Raw genomic sequence first — 11,125 nt, forward strand, 5'->3', positions numbered from 1 at the left:
GATTTGATTTGTAATTATTTTCACAGAAGAGTCAGGTTTCTGCTTCCTATCTCTTTCATATGTTTCTTTTCACTTTTTATCTTTGCAGTGACTGGTATAATTGATCCTTCTCCACCCTTGCCATTACTTCCAAAATTGGACAGGGTATAGATTCTCTGAAAAGGGAATTTATTGGCTACATAGATTTTCTGTCTCTTATTCCTCAAGTGTTTGTAGTGGTGTTTTATTTCCCATTTTTTTCTTCCTTTGCTTGCTTGTTTATTTTATTCTATGTTACTTTCTTACAAAGAAAAACATTTTTTTCTTTTTCTAGCTTACTCTGCCCTCCAAATATTTTTGAGCAATTCCCCGCCCACCCCGCCAGCATTATAATTCTGATATGTTTATCCTCTGTGAGAAAATACTGAAAAACTGCCTACATGGGAAAATACATACATGTGAAGTAAACAATGGATTTGTTTTTAAATCATGAAAATAATCAACCTGTTTTAGAATTCTGATGGAATATTCTTCATTTACCAAGGTTGGTAAGTAAAAATTTCACCTGTTGTTTTAGATTTCTGTTTTTATTAATCAATGTGATACTTGGTTTTATGTTGAGAAATATTAATAAGTTAAGTTTATGAAGTTCTCATGCTACAGAAGCTTAATAATATCTTAAAGAGACCCATAATTGAAAGATAATTGGAGTGAATTCAGATGAGAAGGGCTTTTCTTGGCCCTGTCCTATACTTTGGTTCTCTGCAAGGTATCTCTTATTATCTCCTTAAGGCACCATAGATTTAGATGGCTAGAATTTCTATGACTGTTCTTCTTTGCTTTCTTTGGCTCTTAAAGCTTCCAAACAAATTGCTTTATAACAATGATTTCCAAACCTGAAATCCTGTTTCATCTGAACAGTCAGTCAAAGCTGACTTGTTTAAGGATGGCTAACTCATCAGCAGTAGATGGTACTCCGGGCCAGCTTCTCCAGCCCCCATAAACTCCTGACTATTAAGAATCATCTTTATCTTGTTCACAGCTCTGTCCTTGATACTTAGCTTAGTGCATTGCATACAACAGGATTCCCTGTTTATAAAATAAATAACTGTAAAGTTAACCAATATACTGGAAACTTTAACGCAGTGGCTAGAGGGCCAATGGGTAACTTGGTTTAGGTGGCGGAAGCACAAGATCCAGAGATAGAAAATTTGAGAGTTCATCCTGGGTTTGCTTCTTAGTCTAATAATAACAATGTCAGTGATACAATTAATAATGATGGTGGTGGTAATGATGATGATGATGACAGCATCTCACAGTTATCTCAAATTTAAAACTGTTTAATCCTGGACTAAGTGCCACACATTATCTTTATTTAATTCTCATAAAATTCTATGGGTTATGTACTATTGATGCTACATTTTGCAGATGAGGAAAGGGAAGCTTATAGAAGTTAAAGTGACTTGTTTCATGTCATATACTGCAGAGTGTTAGAACTCTGGACCTCTCCTAGAAAATGTTATATCAATATAACTGAAAGTTGAGCTTAGGACTCAACTTCACTTTATCTTCAATTTTTCATAGTTTTCCAACTTTGTGGTTAGTTTTCTCCTTAGGCCAGCTTCCATTATGGTAGCAAAATGGTTTTCCGTAGCTACATAAGGCTACAAGTCTCCTTGGTCACTTCCAACTAGAAGAGAGAACCCTTTTCTGGGAATTCTTTACAATAGTAAAGATGTTTCTTTTCCAGATATCTTCAGTAAATGTCTCTTTGTCCTCAATTCAGTCTTGTGTTCAGGCCTGAATCAATTACTATGACCATGGGAATAAACTAAATCAGGGTCAAGCTAGAAGTACAGTTATCTTCTCTCAAGGTTGCTTTATAACAATGATTTCCGAACATAGCTATATAGACTGAAGACCTCCCTTAAGTAGGCCACTGTAATTTTATAAAAATTCAGTTATTTACTTATAACACCAATAGGTTTAATTTTTCCTTAGATTTACTGAGATAAAATTGACATATAATATTATGCAAGTTTAAGGTATACAATGTGTTGATGTCATGCACTTGTACATTGTAAAATAATTACCACAGTAACATTAGTTAACACCTCCATCACTTCATATAATCACTATTTTCTTTTCTGTGGTGAGAACGTTTAAGATCAACTTTCTTAGCAAGTTTCAAGTGTATAATAGAGTATCATCACCTATATAAGTAACATTTTCATTTATTTAAAGAAAGATATTGGGGGCTTCCCTGGTGACTCAGTGGTAAAGAATCTGCCTGCCAACGCAGAGGATATGGGTTTGATCCCTGGGCCGGGAAGATGCCACATGCTGCACAGCAACTAAGCCTGTGGGCCACAACTCCTGAGCCTGTGCCCTGGAACCAGGGAGTCTCAGGTACTGAGCCCTCGGGCCCTGAATATGCAGCCCACGTGCTCTAGCCTGCAACAAGGGAAACCACTGCAGTGAGAAACTGGCGGACCGCAGCGGAGTAGCTCCTGTTCACGGACACTAGAGAAAGCCCACGCAGCAACGAAGACTTGGTGTAGTAAGGATTAATAAACAAAAATAAAATTACAAGAAGGACATTGTATGGAATCGAGCAGTGTCTCCCCAAGATTCTGGAATTCCTGTGTACACAGAACATCAGAGTGTGAGCTTATCTGGAAACACAGTCTTGGCGATTGCAATTTGGGAAATTAAGATGAGGTCATACTAAGTTACATTCTTGCTGTTTAGTCACCGAGTCGTGTCTGACTCTTTTGCGACCCCATGGACTGTAGCCTGCCAGGCTCCTCTGTCTGTGGGATTTCCCAGGGAAGAGTACTGGAGTGGGTTGCCATTTCTTTCTCCAAGTGATCTTTCAGACCCAGGGATAGAACCTGCATCTCCTACATTGGCAGGTAGATTCTTTACCACTGAGCCACCAGGGAAGCCCATACTGAGTTATGAAAGTAAAAATGTTAGTAGCTCAGTTGTGTCTGACTCTTTGTGACCCCATGGACTGTAGCCTGCCAGGCCGCTCTGTCCGTGGGATTCTCTAGGCCAGAATACTGGAGTGGGTTGCCATTCCCTTCTCCAGGCGATCTTCCCAACCCAGGGTTGAAGCCGTGTCTCTTGCATTGCAGGCAGATTCTTCACCATTGAGCCACAAGGACGCTTTGCATATTGAGTTATGGTGGACCCTAAATCCAATAACATATTTTATTTTCTTGGGCTCCAAAATCACTGTGGATGATGATTGCAGTCACAAAATTAAAAAGACTCTTGCTCCTTGGAAGAAAAGTTATGACAAACCTAGGCAACATGTTAAAAAGCAAAGATATCACTTTGCCTACAAAGGTCTGTATAGTCCAAGCTAGGGCTTTTTCAGTAGTCATGTATAGATGTGAGAGTTGGGCCACAAAGAAGGCTGCCGCATTGAAGAATTGATGCTTTTGAACTGTGATGTTGGAGAAGACTCTTGACAGTCCTTTGGATAATAAGGAGATCAAACTAGTCAATCCTAAATGAAATGAATCCTGAATATTCATTGGAAGGACTGATACTGAAGCTGAAGCTCCAATAATTGGCCACCTGATGTGAAGAGCCGACTCACTGGAAAAGACCCTGATCCTGGGAATGACTGAGGGCAGAAGAAGGTGGTGATGGAGGACTAGATGGACAGATGGCATCATCAGCACCATGGACGTGAGTCTGAGCAAACTCTGACAGGTAGTGAAGGACAGGGAAGGCTGGTGTGCTGCAGTCCCTGTGGTCACAAGGAGTCAGACACAACTTAGTGACTGAACAACAAATGCAATAACTGTTGCCATGTGATGTGGTCTTAATCTTTGTGTTCCTGAAAAGTTCACATGTTGAAATCCTAAAGACCTGTGTGATAATATTAGAAAGTGGGGCCTTTAGAAGGTACTTAGGCTGTGAGGGTGGAACTCTCATGCATGGAATTAATTTCATTATAAAAGAGGCTGCAGTGAGCTAGCTGGCCCCTTATACCATGTGAGGAAACAATAGGAAGTTTGAAACCTGAAAGAGAGCTCTCACCTACCTGAGCACGCTGGCATCCTAATCTTAGACTTCCAACGTTCAGAACTGTGTGAAATAAATGCCAGTTGTTCGTGTCACTTAGTTTGTGGAATTTTGTTATTGCAGCAGGGATGGAGTAAGACCATGTGAACACAAATGCATGGGGACAAACAGAGGAAATATAGCCGTGTGACCATCAGGGCAGAGATTAGAGTTACGCTGCTACAAACCAGGGAACATCAGGAACTCCCAGAAGCTAAAAGAGGCAAGGAAGAAGCTTTTCTTAGAGCCTTCAGAGGAAGCCGACACTTTGATTTAAGACTTCAAAGTTTAAAAACTGTGAGATAATGAATTTCTGTTGTTTCAAGTCATCCAGTTTGTATGCTTTGCTGTGGAATTTCTGGGAAGCTTATATGGGTTCCATGGACAGACATATCAGACAGGTGGTGTAATGGAAGATTACATGAAAGTGTTAGTTGCTCAGTCCTGTCCGACTCTTTGCCACCCCATGGACTGTAGGCCAGGCTCCTCTGTCCATGGGATTCTCCAGGCAAGAATACTGGAGTGGGGAGCCATTCCTTTCTCCAGGGGATCTTCCCGACCCATGGATCGAACCCAGGTATTCCACACTGCAGGCAGATTCTTTACCATCCGAGCCCCCAGGAAAGCCCGCAAGACTATATTTGCACTGTCGAATGACAAAGCGCTAACAGAATGTCCAAAACCTTCATCAAATCAAATTTTTTATTTATCAAAGAAAAAAACCAATAAAAAGTTATACAAGATATGAACAAGCAATTTACAGAAAAGGAAGCTAAGACATTTAATATCTGAAGAGGTGTCATAAATTATTAATAATCAGAAGTGCAAACTGAGGTAAGATATCACTTTTCACTAATAGCCTGGCAATAAATAACCAAGATAGGTATGCCAACTCTTGATCAGTATGGGAGGATACAAGAACCCTTTTGCTATGCTGGAGGGAGTGTGAAATAGGGCAGCCATTCAGAGACCACTGTGGAAATAGTTACCCAAGTTAAGTACATGTATACATTTTAACCAATAAAATCTTCTCCTGAATATTTAACCCAAAGAAATTCTTTCATAAGTCCGTAAGGAGACATATATAAATGGAATACTATTGCAATACCATCGTTTTGGGAATTGGAAGCAACGTGGGTGTCTCTCATGGGTAATATTAATAGGTAAAATGTGACACACATATGGACTATCATGAAGCAATTAGGAGCAATGAACTAGAAGAACGCATAGAAATGAATGTATCTTAAAATATGCCTGTAAGAAAGGAAGAGTAAAAATTAAGTACAGCACACAATTCATCTAATTAAAAATATTGCTCACCAGTCAGAGCACACTTTACAAGAATGCATACCAAAAGAGGATACACATTCAACATAATAGAGAGGTTAACTATTAGAATGGTGGGTATAAAATAAACAAATAAATAAAATAACACAGAGGCTTATATGGATCAATTGTAATGTATAATAAAATAAGCAAAGTTAACTCTGTTCACTTGAGGTCTAAAAATGCGAAGTTCAAATGTTAAAGAAATGATCACACCAAATTACTAGGCATTTTTCCTGCCGTGGTACATTTTTTTCAAAAGCTACTAATTAGAACTGACTTCACTTAATAATAAAAGCCAGCATACATTCTTTCCTTATTCCAGTGTTTCCTCGCTTTTCCCTTTGTTCTTTGTCTACCTTTCATCTTCGGTCATCCTACCCCCTTAAATGTTAGTATTCCTCTGGGTTACGTTCTTAGTCCTTATTTCTTGCTCTACAAACACTACCTTAGAATTTGATTCATGTAGTCATGCCTATGGGGCTTCCCAGGTGGTGCAGTCGTAAAAAATCCATGTGCCAATGCAGGAGAAATAGGAGACACAGTTTCAAACCCTGGGTTGGGAAGATTCCCTAAAGTAGGAAATGGCAACGCACTTCAGTATTCTTGTCTGGAAAAATTCCATGGACTGGCAGGCTACAGTTCATCAGGCCACACAGGGCTGGGCAGGAGCAGGTACACAGGCATAGCATATTCATGTCCAGGCTTAAACAACTGACTCTGTCTCTAACTGCTGCCTTAACTGTGGCTATTCATCACCGCTTGAATTTTCCATAGACTCTGTGAGTCAGCAGGTCTGATATTAAATCCATGTTCCCTTTTCATTAACCCTGTAAACTCAATCTTTTAAGGTTACATGATTAATCCAGTGCATGCACACTCAGTTGCTTCAGTCGTGTCAGACTCTTTGCAACCCAGTTGACCGCAGCCCACCAGGCTCCTCTGTCCATGGAATATTCCAGGCAAGAATACTGGAATGGGTTGCTACTTCCTTCTTCAGAAGATCTTCTTGACCCAGGGCTCAAACTCGTATCTCTTGGGTTTCCTGAATTAGCAGGCAGATTCTTTACCACTGAACCACGTGGGAAGCTTATTAATCCAGTATCTCAAGCTAATTTGGGAAACTTCTTAAACTCTCTTGTCATCATTCCATATGTCACACAGTATTTATTGTACTTGAGAAGTGCCTCTAAACCTAGGTCCTCTTTGCATTTTCAGAGCAACAGAAAGACACTGAAGGGTTTTAGGACCAAAGAGATATATATAAGAATTGTTATAAAAATTATTGCTCTGAATGTAGTGATAGGAATTTATTGAAAAATTGGAAGTATGAAGACAATTTGAGAGTTACTGATGGAGTTTAAGAAAGAGGTTATGGATGCTTAGACTAAGGTGGTAGAAGTGGAGATGCAGGGAATTAAATTAATTTCATATTGGTGCTAGGATAGCCAAAAATTGGTGGTGTACCTGGTACTAGTGGTCAGGAGGATAGGAAGAACTGTGAAAAGTAGCCCTCAGGTGTCTATTATCTACAACTAGCTGGATGTTGTGCAATTTTCTGAGGAATTAGGGAAGGAGAAATGGTTTCCTTGGGGGAAGAATTGTGACTGCAATTATATCTTACTTTGAAGGAATTTTAGCAAGAAGGTTTCTGCTAGACTTTGTCTTTCTGCATTGCATGGTAATTATCTACTTGCATGTCAAACTTTGCCAATAGATTTTGATTCCCTTGAAAAGAGGGCCCAGGTGGTATTTATTTTACTATGCTAATTGCTTAGTGCTGAAGCAGGCCCACTATCTATAGTCCATAAATACTAATGAATAAAATGAGGCTTGACTCCTAACCAAATCCAATTAGCGTTCAGCTAATCACTTTTGCAACAAGCTTCTAATTTGAATGAAAACAAGTGGGGCACATTGGTTATTATCACATTAACTTAACTGATGTCACAGTTGTTAGTTTAGAATAAAGTTTGCTTTTCATAATGTACTAATTTCCTCCAAATGTGAAAAGACTATTAAATAATGCCAGTGGTGTCTCTCCTTTCACACTCTGGAAAGAAGTAACTTTAAAAAAATATAATAACAGGAAATGTAGGTTGAAGGTAAAAGAAAAAGAAAAAATAGACAAGGAAGAATTAAAGAATAGGAAAAAGGAAAATATTTATCTCTGTCTCTAAAAAGGGATTCTTCAAAAATGGCGATTGGCAAAATTTGAAAAAGATAATTATTAGCTCTAATAATAGAACTAATCAGAGAAATCAGCAAAGCTGGTTATTTATACAAAATAAATACAGAGAAATCACTTGCATTTCTACATACTAACAATGAAAAATCAGAAAGAGAAATTAAGGAATCAATCCCATTCACCATTGCAACAAAAAGAATTAAATACCTAGGAATAAACTTACCTAAGGAGATGAAAGAACTGTACACAGAAGAATTATAAGACACTAATGAAAGAAATCAAAGATGACATAAACAGATGGAGAGATATTCCATGTTCCTGGGTTGGAAGAATCAATATTGTGAAAATGACTATACTACCAAATGCAATCTACAGATTCAATGTGATCCCTATCAAATTACCAATGGCATTTTTCACAGAACTAGAACAAAATATTTCACAATTCATATGGAAACACAAAAGACCCAGAATAGCCAAATCAGTCTTGAGAAAGAAGAATGGAGCTGGAGGAATCAACCTTCCTGACTTCAGATTATACTACAAAGCTACAGTCATCAAGACAGTATGGTACTGGCACAAAAGCAGAAATAGAGACCAATGGAACAAGATAGAAAGCCCAGAGACAAACCCATGCACCTATGGGTACCTTATTTTTGACAAAGGAGGCAAGAGTATACAAAGGGGCAAAGACAGCCTCTTCAATAAATGGTGCTGGGAAACCTGGACAGCTACATGGAAAAGAATGAAATTAGAACACTTCCTAACACCATGCACAAAGATAAACTCAAAATGGATTAAAGACCTAAATGTAAGACTAGAAACTATAAAACTCTAAGAGTAAAACATAGGCAGAACACTCAATGACAAAAATCAAAGCAAAATCCTTCTATGATCCACCTCCTGGAGTAATGGAAATAAAAGCAAGAGTAAAGAAGTGGGACCTGATTAAACTTAAAAGCTTTTGCACAGCAAAGGAAGCTATAAGCAAGGTGAAAAGACAACCCTCAGAATGGGAGAAAATAATAGCAAATGAAACAACTGACAAAGGATTAATTTCCAAAATATACAAGCAGTTCACACAACTCAATACCAGAAAAACAAACAACCCAATCAAAAAGTGGGAAAAAGACCTAAACAGACATTTCTCCAAAGAAGACACAGAGATGTCTAACAAACACAAGTCATGATTTGACTTATATGTATCATGAAATGGTTATCTCAAGTTTAGTGAACATTGATCATCTCATACAGATACAAAATGAAGGAACAAAATTTCCAAAGCAATCCCAATGAAAAAGACCAAAGGTGGAGGCATAATCCTTCCAGACTTCAGGCTATACTACAAAGCTTCAGTAACCCAAACAGTGTGGTAATGGCACAGAAACAGACATACAGATCAATGGAACAGAATAGAGAACAGAAGGAAAGCCATGTATCTACAGTTGATTTATCTGCAACAAAGAAGTCAAAAGGCGCAAGAACATATGATGCAGAAAAAACAGTCTCTTCACTGGTGTTGGGGAAGTTGGACAGCTACATATCATTCAATCACATTATAACACTTCCTCACACAGTATACAATAAACTCAAAAGGGTTCAGTGACCTAAATATAAGGCATGACAATGTAAAACTAGAAGAGAACATAGGCAAACTATTCTCTGACATAAATCATAGCAATATTTTCTTTTATCACTCTTTCAAGGTAAACAATAAAATAAAAAATAAACAAATGAGACATTCAAACATAAAAGCTTTTGCACAGTGAAGGAAATTGAAAAGATAACCTACAGAATGGGAGAAAATATTTGCAAATGCTGTGACTCAAAAGAGGTTAATATCCAAAACACAAACAGCTCACACAACTCAATGTAGGAAAAAAAAAAGTCAAAACCAAAAAGTAGGCAGAAGATTTAACTAGACATTTCTCCAAAGGATACAGACAAATGGCCAACAGGTATGTGAAAAGATGCTCAATATCACTAATTATTAGAGAAATGCAAATAAGAATCAAATGAGGTATCACCTCACACAGGTCAGAATATCTATCATCAAAAATGTCTGGAAATTGGACTTCCCAGGTGGTCTGGTGGGTACAAATCTGCCTGCCAATGCAGGGGACACTGGTTCAATCCCTGACCTGGGAAGATCCCACATGTTGGGAGGAAACTAAGCTCATGCTCCACGACTACTGAGCCTACACACTGGAGCCTGCAAGCCACAGCTGAGCCCATACGCCACAACTACTGAAGCCTGTGTGCATTGAGGCTATCTCTGCAATAAGAGAAGCCACTGTAATGAGAAGCCTGTGCATTGCAACCAGAGAATAACTCCAGGTCGCCACAACTAGAGAAAGCCTGTGTGCAGCAACGAAGGCACAGCACAGCCAAAAATAGATTAAATTTTTAAAAATGTCTTGAAAAGTGAAAGTGAAAAGTCTCTCAGATGTGCCTGACTCTTTGTGAGCCCATGGACTATACAGTCTGTGGAATTCTCCAGGGTAGAATACTGTAGTGAGTACCCTTTCCCTTCTCCAGGGGATCATCCCAACCCAGGGGTCAAACCCAGGTCTCCTGCATTGCAGGCAGATTCTTTACCAACTGAGCTACTAGGGAAGCCCCTTACAAATAATACATGTTGGAGAGGGTGTGGAGAAAAGGAAATACTCCTACATTGTTGGTGGGAATCCAAATTGTTGCAGCCACTACAGAAGACAGTATGGATATTCTTTGAAAAACTAAAAATAGAGCTACCATATGATTCAGCAATTCCACACCTGGGTATATACCAGGAGATGACAAAAACTATAATTGAAAGAGATACATGCATCCCAACGTCTGTAGCAGCACTACTTACAATAGTCAAGATACGGAAACAACCCAAGTGTCCATGAAAAACAACTGGATTAAGATGAGTCATATATATTCACAACGAAATACTACTTAGCCATAAAAAGAATGAAATATTGGCATTTGCAGCCATATAGATACACCTAGAGAATGTTATTCTTACTGAATGAGCATACATGCAAAATAGAAACAGGATCCCCTGGAGGAGAAGCTACTTCCCAGGTGGTGCTACTGGTACAGAACCTGCTTTCCCAAGCAGGAGGCAAAAGTGATGTGGATTCAATCCCCGGGTTGGGAAGATCCCCTGGAGGAGGAAATAAATGGCAACCCACTCCAGTATTCTTGCCTGGAGAATCCCATGGACAGAGAAGCCTGACAGTCTACATACAGTCCATGGGGTGGTGAAGAGTCAGACAGAGGTGAAGGGACTTAGAGTACACACACACACACACACACACACATATATATATATGTATAACTTGGCTGTGCATCAGAAACTATTATAAATAAACTATACTTCAATTAAAAAAGAATCCAAAATGTATTTTCACTATACTGAAAAATACTTTTTCCTTGTGATGATAACTCTTTGGATTTACTTTCTTAACAACTTTGACATAACAGACTCATGTCCATCGAGTCAGAGATGCTGTCCAACCATCTCATCCTCTGTCGTCCCCTTCTCCTCCTGCCCTCAATCTTTCC

This window comes from Odocoileus virginianus, chromosome 15 (assembly GCF_023699985.2).
Source record: "Odocoileus virginianus isolate 20LAN1187 ecotype Illinois chromosome 15, Ovbor_1.2, whole genome shotgun sequence".
Classification (NCBI taxonomy): Eukaryota; Metazoa; Chordata; class Mammalia; order Artiodactyla; family Cervidae; genus Odocoileus; species Odocoileus virginianus.